Source organism: Myotis brandtii, unplaced genomic scaffold, assembly GCF_000412655.1.
Source record: "Myotis brandtii unplaced genomic scaffold, ASM41265v1 scaffold40, whole genome shotgun sequence".
In the NCBI taxonomy this organism is placed as follows: Eukaryota; Metazoa; Chordata; class Mammalia; order Chiroptera; family Vespertilionidae; genus Myotis; species Myotis brandtii.
This window is the reverse complement of record NW_005365372.1, coordinates 2,621,124-2,626,625: the sequence shown is the minus strand read 5'-3', so window position 1 is coordinate 2,626,625 and position 5,502 is coordinate 2,621,124.

Here is a 5,502-nt window from a genome sequence, read left to right as displayed (position 1 = left end):
TTGTTTATCCTTTCAAAGAACCAGCTCTTGGTTTCATTGATTTTCTGTATTGTTTTTTTGGTCTCTATGTCATTTATTTCTGCTCTAATCTTTATTATCTCCTTCCTTCTGCTCACTCTGGGGTTTTCTTGTTGCTCTCTTTCTAATTCTTTGAGTTGTAGAGTTAGATGATTTACTACCATTTTTTCTTGTTTTTTGAGGTAGGCCTGTAGAGCTATAAACTTCCCTCTCAGGACTGCTTTCATTGTGTCCCATAGGTTTTGGATTGTTGTGTTTTCATTGTCATTAGTGTCCAGGATGTTTTTAATTTCTTCTTTGATGTCATTGGTAACCCAATCAATATTTAATAACATGCTATTCAGCTTCCAAGTGTTTGAGTATTTTGGGTTGTTTTTATTGTAGTTTATTTCTAACATTATGCCATCGTGGTCTGAGAAGAAGCTTTTTATGATTTCAATCTTCTTGAATTTGTGGAGACTTTGCTTGTGACCCAATATGTGGTCTATTTTTGAATATGTCCCATGAGCACCTGAGAGGAATGTATATTCCATGGCTTTGGGGTGAAGTGTTCTGAAGATGTCAATTAAGTCCATCTGATCTAGTGAGTCATTTAGGATTGCTGTTTCTTTGCTGATTGTTTGTCTAGCGGGCTTATCCAGTGGTGTCAGTGGTGTATTAAAGTCCCCTACTATGATTGTATTGTTGTCGATCTCTCCTTTGATATCTTCCAGGAGTTTTTTTATGTATTTGGGTGCTCCTGCATTGGGTGCATATATGTTTACCAGGGTTATATCTTCTTGTTGTATTGATCCCTTTAGTATTATGAAGTGGCCTTCCTTATCTCTTGTTATGGCCTTCACTTTGAGGTCTATTTTGTCTGATATAAGTATTGCTACCCCAGCTTTCTTTTCCTTTCCATTTGCGTGAAAGATATTTTTCCATCCCTTCACTTTCAGTCTGTGTGAGTCCCTTCTAATGAGGTGGGTCTCTTGTAGACAGCAGATGTATGGGTCATGTTTTTTTATCCATTCAGCCACTCGATGTCTTTTGGTTGGAGCATTTAGTCCGTTTACGTTTAAAGTTATTATTGAAAGGTACTTGTTTGTAGCCATTTCTTTTTTTGTGTGGCTGTTTTCTTTCTGAGCTTTTTATTTCTTCTTTTTACACCAGTCCCTTTAGCATTTCTTGCATTGCTGGCTTGGTGGTGATAAACTCCCTTAGCCTTTTTTTGTCTGTGAAGCTTCTTATTTCCCCTTCAATTTTGAATGATAGCCTTGCTGGATAGAGTATTCTTGGATTCAGTCCTTTGCTTTGCATCACTTTGTAAATTTCTGTCCATTCTTTTCTGGCCTGATGTGTTTCTGTTGAGAAATCATTTGATAATCTAATGGGAGATCCCTTGTATGTAACTTTCCGTCTCTCTCTTGCAGCCTGTAAGATTCTCTCTTTGTCCTGAACATTTGCCATGGTAATTATGATGTGTCTTGGTGTGGGTCTTTTCGGGTTCACCTTGTTTGGGACTCTCTGTGCTTGTGTGACTTTTTTCTTCCCCACCTCAGGGAAGTTTTCTGATATTATTTCTTCAAATAGGTTTTCTAATCCTTGTTCCTCTTTCTGTTGTTCTGGCACCCCTATTATTCGTATGTTGTTTCGTTTCATGTTGTCCCAAAGCTCCCTTAGGCTCTCCTCCTGTCTTTTAATTTTTTTCTCCAATTGCAGTACAGTTTGGGTGTGTTTTGCTTCCTTGTCTTCTAATTCACTAATTCGGTCCTCCGCTTCTCCTAGTCTACTGTTGATGCTTTCAATGGTGTTTTTTATTGCAGCTATATCGCTCTTCATTTCTTGTTGGGTCTTACATAAGTTATTGATTTTTTCATCTGTTTCTTGCTTCTTCTTGAATAAGTTGTTGACTTTTTCCTCCGTCCGGTGTATGCATTCTAGGACCCTTATTCTGAATTCTTTTTCTGCCATGCATGCCTCTGCTCTCTCACTTAGCTGCTTTTCTGGCGAGTCCTCCTTTTCTTTCCTTTGGGGGTTTCTTTGCCTACCCATGTTTGATCTCACTGACATATCTAGATGTTGAGTCGTTCAGTGGCTGCTCCCTGGGTGGCAGTGGCTCCTTGGGCTGTGGTTGCTCCTTGGGTGGTTGCGGTAGCAGCTGCTCCTCAGTTGGCAGCAGCTCCTCTGGTGGGTGTTGTTCACAGCTGTGGTGGCTCTTCTGGCTGGTGGGGGGAGGCTTCACGTACAGCTGCTGTTCCTCAGACAGAGGGTGTGGTGATCAGGAGGCTGCTGTTGCTTGGATCTGCTGCGTTGTCCTCTCTTATGGGCACTGCATGGTCTGGTCAGTTCCTCAGGATGCCACCTTTAGTCACAGTTTTCCGCAGTCACAAAATCCAAATCTCAAATCTCCCGGCGCCAGCCAACCCGAGGAACTCCTTTCCCCGGTCAGGGGCTGTGTCTGTCCCAAGAGACGTGGCTGCCTGCCATGCGGTCTCCCTCCGACCCTCTGGGCTCAGGTCTGGCCCTTATTTTTTTTGTAACCTGTTGACATATGATGTGGAGCCTCTTTTCATATGCTTATTTGTAATCTGCATATTTTCTTTTGTGAGGTGTTTGTTAATCCTTGGTATATTTTTTAGTTTTTTTTTGTTTGTTTAATTTATTGTAGATATTTAAAAATTCTTTAAATATCTTGGATAACAGTCCTTTATCATATTTGTCTTTTGCAAATATTTTCTCCCAGTCTGTGGTTTGTCTTCTAATTCTCTTGACAGTGTTTTGCACAGAAATTTTAAATTTTAATGAATTCTAGCTTAACAATTATTTATTTCATGGGACATGTTTTTAGTATTGTTTCTGAAAAGGCATCACCATCCCCAAGGTCACCTACATTTTCTCCTATATTATCTTCTAAGAATTTTATAATTTTGCATTTTACATTTAGGACTATTATCCATTTTTAATTCATTTTTATGAAGGGTATAGGTTCTGTGTGTAGATTCCTTTTCTTTTTTTCTTATGGATGGTCAGTTATTCTAACACCATTTGTTGAAAAGACTAGTTTTGCTTCATTGTATTGCCTTTGCTCCTTTGTCAAATATCAGTTGCCTATATATATCTAGATATATTCTGGAACTTTCTATTTTGTCCCATTGATCTGTTTGTCTATTCTTGAAACTGTAGATTTATAGTAAGTCTTAAAGTTTGGTAGCATCAGACCTCCAACTTTGTTCTCTTTCAATATTGTATTGGCTATTATAGGTCTTTTGCCACATCATATAAGCTTTATAATCAGTTTGTCAATATCTATGGAGCTAATTTCTGGGATTTTGATTAGGATTGTATTAATTCCATAGATCAAGTTGGGAAGAACTGACATCTTGATAATATTTATCCTTCCTATTCATGAACATTGAATATCTCTCCATTTATTTTGTTATTTGATTTCATGCATCAGAGTTTTGCATTTTTCTCAAATAGGTCTTGTATATATTTTTATTTGATTTATACATAAATATTTCATTTGGAAGGTTTTAACATAAATGGTATTGGCTTTTAAATTTCAAATTTTACTTGTTGGTAAAGTTCCTATATTTGTATCTGCTAAAACTGCCAAACTTACTATTTAGATTCTCTTTTTGTTAATGAATTTCAGTATTTATCACTTAAAATTTGTTCAACTATTCATAACAAAAAACACAACTGATAATGACTTCAAGAAATAAGCATTTATTTTTCTCTTATAATGAAAAAATTCAAAGTAGACAGATGCTGGTATTGGATTAATAGCTCAAAAATATCTTGGGTAGTGCATCTGACACTCTTTTTGAGATAGCCATATGATTGTCATAGTATCAGGCATCATATCCACCTTCAAGAAAGGAAATGGTGGGGGAAGAAATGGTACTTTCTATGCATGTCTCTATTATCAGGAAAACAAAAGTTGACCCAGCAACCATCAACAGACTTCTTATATCATATTAGCCCAAACTGGTTACATGGCTATCCCTAGTTGCAAGAGAATCTGTGAACCTAACTATTTATCTTTCCTACCTTCTATATAGAAGTGGGGTGAGGAAAGGAGTTGAAAATAGATCTTATGTTATCCACCTAGCAGTGTCTTCTATAGAGCAATTTCTATTTCCTCCTCAAATTATCTCTTTTATCAATATTGTTATATCTATTAACTTAGTATATAGCATCTAGTTTTATACCACCTAACAAACGTTGTTCTAATGGAAGTATAAATTGGTAAAACCTGCTTAGAAATTTGGTTGGCAGGATGAATACATGCTTCATGTCCCAGAAATTCTACTCCTAGGAATACAACTCAACAAAGAGGCAGGTCACCAAAGATATGCACAAGAATACTTTAGCAGATTTATTCATAGTAGTCACAAACTGGAAACTACCTAAACTCTTATCAACAGGAAAATGAGTAAAATTATGGTATGTTCATACAATGGAACTTGTCATGTTCACATACTGGCCAAACTACTACTTCACACAAAAATATGATTGAGCTTCACAAACATATTGTTGAGTGAAAGAAACCAGATATTAAAGTGGACATGATTTATGATCTCATTTATATACTAGGGGCCCAGTGCATGAATTCATGCACCTTGAAAGGAACTGTGGGCTGTGAGGCTGCAGTGGACACAAGGGTGGGTCTCGGCCCATCCTCCCTCCCCCCCCAGCCCCTCCTGCCATGGCCCCCAGTCCCCTGTCTGCTGGCAGCCATGCTCCCACCACCACCACCACCACCACCACCACTCCTATGCGCTGACGGCACTGGCCCCACTCGCACCCACTGATGATGCAGAGTGATTGGGGCAGGCGTCAGCAGAGGGTGCAAGCAGCAGCTTCTGCCCTGATCACCCCTCAGGAGCAGGAGGAGGTGGAGAAGCCCTCAGAGGTGATTGGGGCCTGCAGCTGCCGCTTGCACCCATTAATGGCACCGAGCGATCGGGACCAACTCCAGGTGCCGGCAGTGGTTGTGAGCGGCGGCTCTGGCACTGGCAGCGGTTGTGAGTGGGGCCACTGCCAGCAGCGGGTGCAGCAGTTGGCTGCCGGCCCAATTGCCCCTCAGGAGCAGGGGAAGGTGAAGAAACCCTGAGGGGCAATTGGGGCCAGCAGCCACTGCTTGCACCAGCTGACAGTGCCAAGAGATCTGGGTGCCAGCAGCAGGTGCGAGCACTGGGCAGGATTGCGGCGTGTGGGAGCAAAGAATTTTCAGTAACCACTAGAGGCTTGCCCTGGTGACAGCAACCAGCGCCTCACCTTGGTCTGGCGCCCCCGCTAACCTGCTCCACCATCCTGCCGCACCCAGTGCCCACCATATTCTGCACTCTGCCAGCTGCTGCCGATGCCTGCCATGTTCTATGTGCCACACGCGCCCGCTGGTGGTCAACGCACATCATAGCGACTGGTTCTTCAGTTCGGTTGTTTGGTTGTTCCGCCATTCGGTCTATTTGCATATTAGCCTTTTATTATATAGGA